The sequence below is a fragment of the Loxodonta africana genome, chromosome 7, assembly GCF_030014295.1.
Source record: "Loxodonta africana isolate mLoxAfr1 chromosome 7, mLoxAfr1.hap2, whole genome shotgun sequence".
Classification (NCBI taxonomy): domain Eukaryota; kingdom Metazoa; phylum Chordata; class Mammalia; order Proboscidea; family Elephantidae; genus Loxodonta; species Loxodonta africana.
In genome coordinates this window covers 80,106,208-80,121,216 of record NC_087348.1, presented here as the reverse complement: position 1 = coordinate 80,121,216, position 15,009 = coordinate 80,106,208, and the positions used below count along the sequence as shown (strand labels likewise).

Sequence of the window (15,009 nt, the reverse complement as noted above, 5' to 3'; positions counted from 1 at the left end):
TAGCATTCATACCTCTAAAATGAGTTTATTTCAGAAGACCTAATTGTTATTTGTTTAAATTCTTTGTTTTGTGTGCTAAAGTAAAATTTAATTTCACTAAGATTTAAACTATTTAGGTGAACATTAGTGATTGAGACAAATTTGTTCATTTCACTTTGTTTTTGCAGTGTTTATTTTCTGTCCATAAACTATGACATTTGCTCTTATTTTCTCACTCTTAGCAAGAACAGAACCCAAAATTAACTTTAAGGAATCTCTTATGCAAGCTGTTGTCAATCACAACGTTTGAGAAGTGTAAATAAGCCTGCCATCCAAGAGTTAATTAATTCAGTGATTGCCATGCTTAACACAGAGATATTCAAAGACACCTAAAAGGGATGTCACAACCCTCAGGTAAAATGGAACTTGACTGAAATTTGATAAAAACTAGCTACAAATAGCACACACACAAATCACACGGAAAAGAGAACAGCAGATAATATATCAGCTCATACCTGGAATTGGTAGTGAGAAAGTACACTGACACAAGGACTCAGCTTTTCTGGGTTCTCCTACTTTCATGCAATGAAACCCTCAAATAATAAAAACCCTTTCCATTGTTCAGAGATCCAGGTTAGCTAAACAATCATCTGATTGTATTGTGGTCTTTCACACAACTTGACACGAGGGAGAGATACTATTGTGACTGTATTTTCTCCTCAGCAGTTGGGTTTTTAATAGTTAATGAGTAGATTGACAAACTAGCTTTCCACATTTGTTTCTGTAAACTAATTTATTGAAAGTATGCTGAGAAATCGATCTTGTTTAAGGGTGCTAGTATACCATTCTTGCACATCTGAGTGCTAGGTACCGGAGCTCGGTAACTGTTCAAACAAATAGCCTTCTCCAAGGAGACCCATCTGCATTTTTATTTAAAGGTAGCCATTTGAGAGGGTATTTTCTTTGTCCTAAAGACATACTCCATTTAATGCTGATGTGGTTTCTGCTTGTCTATCTATGATCTGAATGAAATTGTTGAATATCTGATTCTCATTCATAATACTTAGCAATAAAGTTTTTGCTGAGGAAACTACTCAGCTAGAAACCAAAATAGTGACTAAGTGCAAAGCTTCTGCTTTCAGTAGACCTAAAATTTTGACATCATTACCAAGTTAAATCCTTTCAGGTTGGTTTGATGCTTCACAGACATGGATCTCACCCAAGATGACCTAAAAAGAAGAGCTCATAAATATGTTCCCTCAGTTCATAAATGTTTAAAACTGCTTTTCTCTAACTTTGAGTTTTGATAAGGAACAGTAGATTCACGATCCCTGGCTCACACATATTCCCTTGAGTTTCCTGAAAATGCTACTCCACAGTTGCCTTAAAACTTTCTTGAAAGTTATGTCAGTCTAGCTTTCTTCCCCTAATAATTACCTTATCCTTTTGTACTTGAGGCAATGACAATTTATTTTTATTTTATTTAATCCTAATAGATTTAATAGGATATGTCTGAGTTTATTGCTCTGGGTTACTTTTTCTAGGTATATAATGGTCAAGGGGTAGATCTACCCTTTTTCCTGGGGGAAGATTTGAAGTGATTGGCTTATGTGGACATGACAATGTGTCTAGTGAAACAGTTTTCAGCATTTACTTCTCTTTGATCTCATTATTGTCTTACTGAATTATTGTTGGAGATCTCTTACATAAACATCACTGGCTTTTAGGGTTAACCATCCTTAATACATGTTCTCTTATCTGTTTTGTCCTGACCCCATAGATAAGAAGATTAAGGGCAGGGGGAACAACCACATACAAATTGGCCAGAAAGATGTGGATGTAATGTTGTGTCCAAAGTGATGTGTCATGAAGGAGAAGAGAGCTGGCAGGTCGAAGGCCAATATGACACAGACATGGGAGCCACAGGTACTGAGTGCCTTAAGCCGGGCATCCCAGGATGGGAGATGGAAGACTGCTCTGAGGATTTGGACATAGGAAAATCCAATCACAGAAAGGTCAATGGATCCCACTGAGAAAGCAATCAAGCCATAGATAACATTGACCCTAATACTGTCACAAGCTAACTTTGCTAAGCCCATGTGTTCACAATAGGTATGGGGGATAATCCGGACACCACAGAAAGGCAACCTCAAGATGAGGAATATAAATGGAGTCGCAAAGACCAAAGTCCTGACAATGATGACTATGCCCAGAATTGCTATCACCTTGTTGGTGAGGATCATGCTATATCTTAGGGGGTCGCAGATGGCAACATAGTGGTCTACGGCCATGACTGTCAGCACCACAGACTCCAGGCCAGTGCATACATGGATCGTGTACATCTGTGTGATGCAGGCACCAAATACAATCTCCCTGAGATTGAACCAGAAAATGCCCAGCATCTTGGGGATGGTGGCTGTGGATAGACCCAGATCAATGCCAGCCAACATGGCCAGGAAGTAAAACATGGGCTGGTGGAGGCTGCTTTCAGTCTGGATCACAAACAGGATAGTGATGTTCCCCAGGAGGGCTGTCAGATACACTGTGAAGAAGGGGAAGCCAATCCAGATATGTGCATCTTCAAGTCCTGGAATTCCCATCAGAAGGAAGGAAGAGGGGTGGAACTGTGTATTGTTGTGATGAAGCATATTGAAGGGAATTGGTTATTGCCACATTTCTTGCAGTAGTTATCTTGCTTCCAGGAACAGACCCCAACCTCTTTCATAACACATTGCCTATTTCTTGGAGAAACATAAAATCCATTCTTTAATTCCATAATACAACAGAAGAGACCTGGGGAGGGAATATGAGGCACAGTTAAAGAGACACTTGGCCTTTGAAATCTTTGCCTCACCTATATATATAACTGTGCAGAAAATTTCTAAATAGCAGCAGTCATGCACTTCCTGTGTTTCTCTTCCCTTCAATCCTTAAAGGCAAACCTGCACATGACATTAAATTAGCAAAAAATTTGTTGAATTAACTTCAACTAGTCCAAAGAGCCACCTTTTGGAAATAGAGCCAGAGTTGCTTTTCCTAAAGATATTTCCTTCTCTAGATTTCTCCTTGAACTACTTTTCTTTACTCACTTCAGGAAACATTCTTGCAAAATACTACTGTAGACATTTTGGTTACAGGATGCTCCTGTTTCCCAAAAAGTATGTTGGAGATATGTCTCAGGGTATCTGTTAATCAGGATATAAAGAAGAAACAAGATGAAGTGTGTGTGTGTGTGTGTGTGTGTGTAAAATACCACTGTATCGCTGAACTAGGATTGAGGTGGAGGTGACACAGTCAGTATGATGGTTGAGGAACACAATGCATTTTAGAAAAGCAGACCTGAGAAGTTAGGAAGATGCTATGTGGGAGGGGTTGTGATGAAGGTGAAGGATCAGACAGCTGGTGTTTGGATCTGAGCTGAGGAATGAAATTAACAAACTCACACATATTAGGAGACTTTTACATAATTCCAGCAATACAGTGCTCTCTTCTAGAACTACAATGTACCATTACTCACTATATTGCATTCCCTTTCCAGAAAAGATTAACATTGGTTGTTCCCAGCTATTTTAAGAACCTATTGTGATCTATGATTTGTGAACGTCTTTTCTGCCTTTTTCTTGTTGAATTATAAATACGGACGATCCTATCATGCCACCTCAACAGTGGCACTGTTAATATCTCTGTCTTTTTTAAAGTTAGAGTAATAGCAAAGTCAGAGCATGCCTTAACATGGAAAAGTTGTATAGTTTGTGTTTATTAATGCTGTAGTCAGTTTCGCCAATACAGTGATGGGTGAGAATATGTTTAAGTTGGCAGGAGACTTGTTCAACTGAAACAATTGAACCTCTCGTGTGCCTTGCGACTGATTCTGAGTTGTAACTGGTCCTGTGCCATGAATGTTATCTGTAACAAGACTGGATCTGTACAGCGCTTGGGTGTGTGCAAATGAGAGTGGGAGAAACTTTGTCATTGCTGATGTGCTCTTGGGTAGACTCTGGGCATGGGTAAAACACCTATAGTATTGAGCTTGTGGGATCTGGGAAGCACAGTGTCTAGAGCACACCTATGTGTTGCCTTGAGTGCAATGAGATCTGATGTGGTGGCAACAATTAAAAAAAAAAAAATCTCTTGCCTTGACTCTAACAGAGGTTCCAAGAGCTGTTTAGGACGTATACTGGCATGTGCCATTTGAACTATTTGCTTATGCAGTTTCCAATTTTCTGTAATAATATACTGTGGAATTGTTTCAAAAATGTCGTGATCCTGCTGTAGAAAAGGAAGATAATTTATGACTCTTTCACTCCCTAAATTGCATTAGTCAAATCTTTTTCTCTGATGGGTTCCGATCCTATGAAAGTCAATGTCAGCACCTTTTCACCCACTAACGAACTTTGATTAGATTTACCTTTTTATTCTCGTCTTCCCCTGACCTAACTTTCAATCTGCCAGAGATTCTTTTAATTTCACTCTCTAATAAAAAAGAATTCAGGTTGTGTTAGGGGGAAAAAGTCCACCTAACATTATGTTGCAGGCATTTGCTCAGTGTTTTGCAAGTATTATTTTATTAAAGTTAATAACAAGCCTAAAATTGGTACTACTGTTGTCCCTACTATGGAGCTCTGGTGGCACAATGGCTAAGTGTTCAGCTGCTAAGTGAGGGTCAGCTGTTAGAACATGCCTAGCAGCTCCGTGGGAAAAGAGACCTGGTGATCTGCTGCCATAAGATTATACAGCCTAGGAAACCCCATGGAGAAGTTTTACTCTGTCCTATAAGGTCGCTACGACTTGGAATCTACTCAACAATACACAACAACAACATTGTCCCCATTTGGTCCCTGGGTGGCACAAACAGCTGAGCGCTTGATTACTAACCTAAAGGTTGGAGATTCAAACACATCCAGAGGTGCATTGGAAGAAAGTCGGGGCAATCTGCTTCCAAAAGCTTCTACCCTGAAAACTCCAGAGTGCAGTTCTTGCCATGAGTTAGAACTGACTTGACAGCGACTGGTTTCTATTGCCCCCGTTTACGGAGAAGTCATATCCGGCTTACAGCGGTTAAGTCACATCCCCAAGAAATTCAAAACTGCGTCCGTCTGACTCAATGGCTACGGCTTTTAAGTAGCATTGTCTTATTAATATGTAAAACTGGGCTAATAATACTGATCATGTGGAGCTGTTCTGAGAATTAAAATTTATTGACATGTGATGTGCCTTCTCTGCCCTGCATGTCTCTAAATAAATGTAATCATTATTATTACTCATGATGAGCAGAAAGAGAAATATTTCCCCAGACCATCCCTTTTCATCTTACCTGTCGCTTACTGCATTTAAACTCTTATTTTTCATGCAGTGATTTCATTTCTCTACTAATAATGTGTAACTTCTTTCCAGCTACAAAGATTTAAAACATTAAATTTTTTTTTTATTAATTCTAACTTATGCCTTCCTTTATAATCAGCTACTAAGCCCTTTTGGTTCTGTTTTGAAATTTGTGTCTAGTTTTATCTGTTCTTCTACCTATTCTTATTTTCACTAATATACTTCAAATGAGCAACATTGTTAACCTGACCTATTATTATCAAATTGTCCTACCTTCGTAAGGGTGATTCCATTCATTTTCATGACTTCAAGTGCTGCTTTTTTTTTTCTTCTGTTGATTTTGACAGTATTTTCCTAGTATACTTTTTCCCTGGACTCTCTCTCTCTATTTCCAGCTGCTTACAGAATATCTTCATCAGTTATAATCAAGGCACATCTCATTTAATAAGCTCTGTACCAAGTTCATTATCTCTACTCTGACGCCATTCTTCTCCGCTTTCCCCAATCCCAGTTAATAGTGTTATATACATTATCCCAGAAAAGAAACCTTGGAAACATCCTCAATATTTTCCTCCATATCCCTCGAACTTCAGATCCAAATGCTCATCATTAATTATTGTCGATTCTTCATTTACACAACAAACAAATATTACTAGATAACCTCTAGGTGCCAACTGACAGTGTTCAAGCTACTGGGTGATAAAAATTAAGCCCAAGATCTGCTCTCATGGATCATATAGTCTAGTTAGGGAGACCAACATTAACCAAATAATCACCCAAATAGGTGGTAAGGAACAACTGGGCTACAAAGAAGACGTACTATACAGTAAGAGCTTATGTAACTAAATCAGGGTTAATGGGGGATGATTTCCTGAGGAAATGCTGATGGAATTGATAACTGAAGGATGAGAATCCATTAATAAGTGGAAGCAGAGCAAGGAAAAGTATTGTAGTTAGCAAGAACAGGATACGCACAGGCCGAGTAATGGGAAATGACATGGTACATACGAGGAAGTGAAAAATCAGCATGAGTAGGGCTTGGAAAGCACAGGGTAGGTGAGATGAAAGAGTGGTAAGGAAAGATCACGCAGGCTCTAGAGGTTAACTTTAAGAAACTTTATCTTTATCCTAGAAGCAATGAAAAGAAGCTGTAGGATTTGTAGCAGTGGTTTAACAAAATCCAGTTTACATTTCAAAAATAGCGTCTGACTGTGCAATCGAGAACACATTAAAAGCAGCTAGAGCCTTTGCACTAGTTTTTTTTTTTTTTTTTAGAGCCTTTGTAGGCAAATGAGTCAGGAGGTTGTCACAGAAGTCCAGGTTAAAGATGTTGTTATCTTGGACCATGGTGATAGTGACAGTCTCATGAATTGGAGCAGGTAAATTTTAAGATCGTTTAGTAGGGTTAGTTCTCAGAAATAGCTGCCTAATCCAATTTTCTTTCACAATTGCTGCATTAGTTAAGGCATCTATAATCTTTTAACTGGTTTCTCTAATTCATCTGTCTTTACCGATGGCCCTTGATATTTTTCATTTTGAAAATGCCCGAGGGATCAGTGCAGTCCCATTAATAAAGCATGATTGAGAAGCACTGACTTATACCTTAAGAGGAGAGGGCAGGGAGCTATGTGGGGGACTAAGGGAGAGATATAAAGGGGTTATATGTCGGGAGACAGGGACGTCATTTGAAAAAGTACTCCATTGATTCCTAGGGTAACATGTAGGGTGGGCAGGAGGGTGAACCTTATTTCACCTGTTTGGGTTTGTTGCATCGTTCTTGCAAAATAAATTAGTCTGCATGTTTTTTGGGATTTTATAGACTGTGACACAGTCTTACAATTGCTCTTAATGACTTGGGTTTACTTACCACTATTTACCACCAACCTCTGCTCTGATCTGTTCCATTATAGGAATTTTCAGTTATTAATTGTTGAGTTCATTTAACAAATACTTACAGTGTGCTTAACTAGTGCTATACATATACAGTACAGCAGAGATTCAGTTGTTCTAAGTAATGAAACTTAGATTATAATAATGCTAGTATTTTCTTTCTTGCCTCCAAACTATGTCTCTACTGTCATAATTCTTTTTTTTTTTTCTTAATACTTTGTAGGGAAACTTTATAGAAGGCCCTTTGGTATTCTGAAAATGTAGATTCCAAATGCTCCAGGTCACAAGGTTACCATCGGCAAAACTCATTGTCTATGCTTCAAAGGCTGCTACCATTACTTTGCTGTCATCTTCGCCTTTTAGGTGTACAATAGCTTTTTCTGTTTAACAAGGACTTCCATGTGTATTATCTAAGTATATCTTCGCCGTAATTTTCAGAGGCTCTCTTTGCCCCTTCCTGAATCTCTCTCTCCTTTCATATACTTAATGTCCTTGGTAAGCTCTGATGAGCTTCTCCCAGGGACTGATTTCCATTCTTTGCAGCAGAATGTAATTATATCTTGACCTGTTACCGCGAATTGTGTACGCCACGTGCTGCAAAGCCAATACTGAGACTGGAGGAGGTAAGCAGCAAGAGGGCTTTACTGAACACCGGTGTCCAAGACAGAGAAGGGTTAAGTTCCTCCCAAATTCTGTCTAACACTAAAGGGCTAACTGGAGGGTTCTATAGGGAGAAGGTCAGCGTTTAGAGATTTCCAGGAATGTTGTTTCTCGTTTGAGGTGGACATGATAAAGTGATCTATTATTGAAGCCCTTCAAGTCTTTTCACACCATCTTGGAATCTTGCAAGGATCTTCACGCCATCCTGGTTTCATTCACAAGGTGGATCTGAGTTTTGTTCAGCTACGTCGGTCCTGTGTGTTTTGCCTCTTGGAAGAGGAACATAGTTTAATCAACAACAAAAAAATGGATTACTTTTATTTTTCTTTAAAGGAACAATCGTGAGACAGATTTCAGAGCAACTAAGTATGTTTCAAAGACTAGAGATTAATCACAGTTTATACAGCTGTACTAAAACACTAGGAAATATATTCTCACTATTTCAATACTAAAACACTAAAGAAAAAAATATATATACGTATATATATTTTTTTCTCTACTTCATAACCAGGCTCCAAGGCCTCCATCTCCCAACCTCTTTTGTGCCTCATTTCAAATATGCTACAACCTTCTCCCACTAAGTGACTGATTACTCAGAGTAAAAGTTTCCTTTCTGAGATGAGAAAATAGAAGGAAAGGCTTCATTTGTTCTAGCTGACGAGCATTAGCATTGATAGTTCCCTCATGTTTGCATACAGTGCTCCTCCTTCCGGTGCTTGTGTCTCTCTGTGTTCCTGTGTTTATTGACACCGGTTTGTTTGTTTATCACTGTGTATGCTTTGCCACGTACTTTTGTATTAGTGCCTGCTGTGTTGATATGAATCCAGGTTCTTCTCAGCCCACCTTCTATCTCTCTCTCTTCCTAGTCTAGTCATTGTTTTGTGCTGTCGAACTGATTGTCAACTCACAATGCCCCCCTGTGACACAGTGGAACTTCCCCATATGGTTTTCTAGGTTGTAATCTTTATGGGAGCAGATTGCCAAAGTCTTTCTCCCATGGAGCCACTTGCTGGGTGGGTTTGAATTGTCAACTTTTGAAAAGCAGCTGAGTGGTTAACTGTTGTGCCAGCAGGACTCCTTTCTCTATTGCTACTTCCCTTGAAGATGGCCCTATCTAACAGAGACTCTGGCTGAGTCACTGGAGCACCACAATTCAAAGAATCTCTTTAGTTACTGCCACGTGAGCCCTCTTCCAGCATAGCCAGGAGCTGACTCACCTATCTCTGCCCAGCATCAAGAAATAATTTGTCAGGAACTGGATGCCACAGATGGAAACATCTATGTGACCAAATTTTCAATAGTCAGGGCCAAAGAGTTATTTCAGAGCTCTAGATTCTTGGCAAAAGCATCTGAACAGTGGGATGTCTCTGTACCTGGGGACTCCCATATCCCTGAGGACAGAGCTCTGTGCTTTCTGGTCACAGGTACCATCTGGTTTCAGATGACCTGTGTGCATCCTCTCAGGCAGTACTTTCCCCAATCAAGTCCCAGGAGTCCAGTCCTTCAGAGGCGTAATGGCCTCACACCAACGCTTTAAATCTCATTGTAGTACCAAGTGAACAGTTGTTTTTGGCACATAGGCAGTGAATTCAGGAAAAGATCACTACAGAAAACAAACCAGAATTTCTTCAAAGTCAGCTTCGGACATTTATTAAGTGGCAGAGCCAGAATTCTAAGTTAAGAATTCTAAATCTTGAGCCATATCTGTTTAGAAAAGAATACATTTTCTGTGAAAATGTAGTACAGTACCTCTTATGCTATACATATAATTACTAATATTAACATATAAAAATATATTTATATAAATATGTGCATAAATGTATTTATGTAAAGGAGATATTTACTTTTAGAAACATACTAATTAAGAATATGGCTCTTTGTCCACTTACATATTCTGTGATCTTGGTCAATGTTATTTGCTGTTCTAAGCCTTGGTGTTTTTCACATATAAAATGAGTAAAATTGTATCTACTTGTAGAACTGTTGTAATGATATGATAAGATAATGCCTAGAAAATGCTCAGGACACTGTTTACCAGAGATGAGTTGATAAACAAACACTGGCTGTTATTAGTCATCTTTATGGAATCAGGCAGCTTAAATTTAAATCCCTTTTCTGCCATTCACAGCTGGGATACATTGAACACATTTCTTTACCTCTGTGAACCTCATGTTCCTCCTCATAAATTCACAAAGGTGATGAAAATAACAATTCACCTTTCACATGGCATTTCTCATAACTGGAGTGCTGGTGGTACAGTGGTTAAGAGCTTGGCTGCTGATGAAAAAAAATTGCAGTTGTAATTCACCAGCTGCTCCTTGGAAACTCTGCAGGGCAGGTCTACTCTGTAGGGTCTGTGGAGTAGCTAAAAGTCAGAATCAACTACAGAACAATGGGTAATATGTTTTTCTCAGAATTAAATATGATAATGCATTTGACTAAAATGAAAGAATGTTTGACAGTTTATTAAAAGGGACGTTGAGGTATTTGAAATATATATATATTTGGTGTTGAATTTGAATAGAAAATGTGCAGGTACTTTTTAGTTAACTGTTGTTGTTAGGTGCTGTCAAGTCGGTTCCGACTCATAGCAACCCTGTGTACCACAGAATGAAACACTGCCCAGTGCTATGCTATCCTTACAATCTTTGTTATGCTTGAGCCCATTGTTGCAGCCACTGTGTCAATCCATCTCGCTGAGGGTCTTCCCCTTTTCCTCTGACCCTCTACTCTACCAAATATGATGTCCTTCTCCAGAGACGGATCCCTCGTGACAATATGTCCAAAGTATGTGAGACGTAGTCTTGCCATCCTTGCTTCTAAGGTGCGTTGTGGTTGTACTTCTTCCAGGACAGATTTGTTTGTTCTTTTGGCAGTCCATGATATATTCAATATTCTTCGCCAACATCACAACTCAAAGGCGTCAATTCTTCTTTGGTCTTCCTTATTCGTTGTCCAGTTTTCACATGCATATGATGGCTTGGGTCAGGCACACCTTAGTCTTCAAGATGACATCCTTGCTTTTCAAGACTTTTGAAGAGGTCCTTTGCAGCAGATTTGCCCAGTGCAATGTGTCTTTTGATTCTTTAACAGCTGCTTCCATGGGTGTTGACTGTGGATCCAAGTAAGATGAAATCCTGGACAACTTCAATCTGAAGAGATTGCTCATATTAACTACTCTATTATTTGTCCAGGAAACCCTGGTGGTGTAGTGGTTTAGAGCTACAGCTGCTAACCAAAATGTTGACAGTTGAAATTTACCAGACACTCCTTGGAAACCATATGGGGCAGTTCTATTCTGCCCTTTAGGGTCCATACGAGTTGAAATCGACTCCATGACAATGGGTTTTTGCTTTGGCTTATTTGTTTAAGAAATGTATTTGGCTTGACCACTAGATGTCAGTAATGCTCAAGTGATAGGCAAAGGTTTGGTTTTTCCACCCATGTTTATTGATCATCTGCTATTAGCTAGACAACATATTAATTAGGGGTTCAGTAAACTTTAGTTGAATCAATGAAAGTTTGATTGCTATTTGGACAGCAACTCTATGTGTTTTGAGGACTAAGGTGCGCCTGACCGAAGCCATAGTATTTTCAATTGCCTCATATGCATGTGAAAGCTGGACAATGAATAAGGACGACTGAAGAAGAGTTTGGGCATTTGAATTATGGTGTTGGTGAAGAATATCGAATATACCATGAACTACCAGAAGAAGGAACAAATCTGTCTTGGAAGAAGTATAGCCACAACGCTCCTTAGAAGTAAGAATGGCAAGACTTTTTCTTGCTTGCTTAGGACATGTTATCAGAAAGGACCAATCCCTGGAGAAGAAATCATGCTTGGTTGAGTAGGGGGTCAGTGAAAAAAAGGAAGACCCTTGATGAGATGGATTGACACAGTGGTTGCAACAATGGCTCAAACATAGCAAAGATGGTGAGAATGGCACAGGATGGGGCAACATTTTTTTCTCTTATACATAAGGTCGCTGTGAGTTGCAATTAGCTCGATTGCACCTAACAACAATTGCACATATATTTTATTTTACTGGTGTTAATGTTTACTTTTGCCACAGAAGTTTTATCTCTGAACTTTAATTTCTCAAAGATATTGGGACTAAATGCAAATATATCTCAAGTAGTTAATTTTGCAGCTTCGGAGAAGACTAACACAAACTTCAGAAAAGAAGATTTAAGGATGGCAGGTAAGTATTGAAAATTTGCTCAACCTTAGTCATCATCAGAGAAATGAAAATCAGAAAGCAGTTCCCTCTCACTAGAGCAGCTAAAATTCAAAAGACTAGAAAGAGCAAATGCTGGTGAGAATGTATAGCAACCAGAATACTTACATCTTGTTGGTAGGAGTATAAAATGGGGAAATCACCTTGGAAAACTGTTGAGGATTTTATTCAAGCTTGGCACCTGGAAAATGGAAGGTCTCAAAGCATCTGAAATTTTTTATAAACTTTTATGAAATAGAATAATATCAAGGCTCTGGCTGGATATTGTAAGTTGTGGGTTGATAAGTTGATTGAGTAGATCAACTTAGAAGGGATTTGAGAAAATATTGCACCTGAGTTAAACTTCAGAGAAGTTTACTTCTTTAAATTAGAGCGAGCTATGTCTGTTTCTATGAGTTGGAATCAACTTGGCAGCAAGAGTTTTTTTTTTTTCTTCTTATGTCTGTTCCCAAGGTGCTATTGGATAATGAAGTACCAAAAAAATGCACTAATATTATGTGAGTTCTACTTGTTTCTATGTTCTGTAAAGTATCATGAAATAATACATAAAGCTCTCCCAAGGAGAAGGAAGTATTTGGGAGAGTAAGAGAGGTTTATGGAAAAGTGACATTATATTAGAACATTTAATCCTAGTAGAATATAATTAACTCTAACTTCATCTCATCTCTTGTCACTATTTCTTAATCTATTTTTATGTTTTGCATCTTTTTTCTTCTTATGATATCATCTATATTTTTATTAAGCTGTGTGTAAGTGCATGTAGTATTCTTAGCACTGGCATGTCCATGCCATATTTAATGCATAAACATTAGCCTGTGTGCATACATACTCACGCACACAGCTTGACAAGGAAATGAGTACTCAAACTGCATACAGATTATTTCCAGAATTCTAGGGCAATGTTCCAGTCCCGTAAAACTCTTTGCCATTGAGTTGATTCTGACTCATAGCAACCCAATAGGACAGAGCAGAACTGCCACATAGGGTTTCCAAAGAGTGCCTGGTGGATTTGAACTGCCAACCTTCTAGTTAGCCCCTGTAGCTCTTAACCACTACACCACCAGGGTTCCGGTCCGGGGCAGTAATACTTTGAAACAGATCACACAAGTGAGTGAAGCCTGAAGCTAGATACTGGACATTCAGAGGCTAAATGTAAAAAAGTATGCAGGGCCTTCCCTAAGGTATGTGGTGTCCAGGACAAATTTTTTTTGTGTGTGTGAGTCCTTTACTATATAAACTCTTTGACTAAAAATGTATTACTAATTTGTGGACCCATATGATATACCGTGATTTATCACTGAAGATTTAGAATAATGGGTAGAGAAGAAGTGCTCACATGTTTCGTTGTTGTCAAATCACCACACATGAAGGCTCTACAGCGTCCAAGTACCTTCTCTTTCTATTCAGGCCCAAGGATTATCTATTCGTGCTTCTTATTGTCAAACACGCCGTTCCTGGCCATTTCAATGTTTCTGCCACAAGCAAAAGTTAGCAACAGTGTTATTACTTACAATGTCATGGCTCTTTAGAACAAAACAGACCTTGCCTCTACCAAGAATTTAATTTATTTAATGCTGATTTGCTCCATTGCTTATGACACTGCTTCATTCATTGTGCTGCCCGTGAATAAAGCCTTCCAATGACTGTCTCAGAGGTTGTTTCTGTGTTTCTGTGTTTCATTGATAATGTCCACAAACACCAATCTTAAGCAGAGCAATCAGAAAAATGTGAATTATAGCTCTTCTTCTGTTCATGTAAATTTACCACCTGAAATTTTATAGCAAAAACATATCTTCTAACCATCTGAAATCCTTAGGCCTTAATCACTGCGTTTCTAGAATGTGAGCTCTTTCAATTCTGGATGACTGTTTACTTTCCCCTGGTGCCATCAGTGTGAAGTATAGGTGATGGGTCTGTGGGCAGGGTGAGACAACTGCTCCTATTCATACAGGAATACCCCTGCCTCTTCTACCAATACTTAACAGCAGGGAAGCATCATGCTCCCACATCAGTTCAAAGATTGGAAGTACCTGGTGGTATTGTAGAGCAGTAGTCTTGAAAATCCTTGGAGTAGCCTCTTCTGGAGGACTGCCTGAGAGTTGGCTTGAACCTATGGGGTGATCCCTGGTAACCAGTGCCAAGTGGTAGTGAGGAGGTAGGGTAAAGAATGTCTGCTGGTCAGAATGCAGATAGGTGAGAGCCAGTGTACAGCTCTATGCATGTGGCTCAAGCCCAAAGGTTAGCAGTAGATCATGGGTAGCCCAGGGGCCTGAACTCATGCCTGACATGAGTGAGACCAAAAAAACCAAACCTACTGCCTTGGAGTTGATTCTGGCTCATAGCGACCGTATAGGGTTTCCAAGGGTATAAATCTCTACGGAAGCAGACTGCCACATCTTTCTCCTGCAGAGCCACTGATGATTTCAGACTGCCAACCTTTTGTTTAGCAATCAATCACTTTAACCACTATGCCACCACCACGCCACCAGGGCTCCTCGACATGAGTAAGGCTCACCCTAAATCAACATGTCAGCACAATTCTGTCAGTTCCATTTTATATTGACTTCATGAAAGACCTATGGTGTCCAGTGCGAGTTATCTGTCCACCAGCCCAGCCTCTTGAAATCAGGTCCCAGACACAGGGCCCCTGGAACATCCTTAGGGCAAATGGTCAACCCCACGAGCTGGTAGGCATTGGTGGAAGAGCATCATAGAGTTCTCTAAAGAGGAGAAATTGAGACTGACCTATGGGTGTTTACCCAGATGGTACTGCTGACCCCAGACGGTCTGAAGCACCAGAAGGGGACTTAACTGTTTTTTAGTAATCTACTTCTCCAAAGTACAGAGGTTCTTGAGCTGGGTGCCCAGGACAGGGGCTCTGCTTACCCAGGTCTAAGCATGATACTGCAATTTGTGTGTA

The 15,009-nt window shown here is 39.4% G+C and overlaps 1 pseudogene; it reads right to left on the bottom strand.

Annotated features, from left to right (window-relative positions):
* Window positions 1–1,659: 1,659 nt before the first annotated feature.
* LOC100672122 (olfactory receptor 52E5-like) lies at window positions 1,660–2,782 on the bottom strand (annotated as a pseudogene).
* Window positions 2,783–15,009: the final 12,227 nt, after the last annotated feature.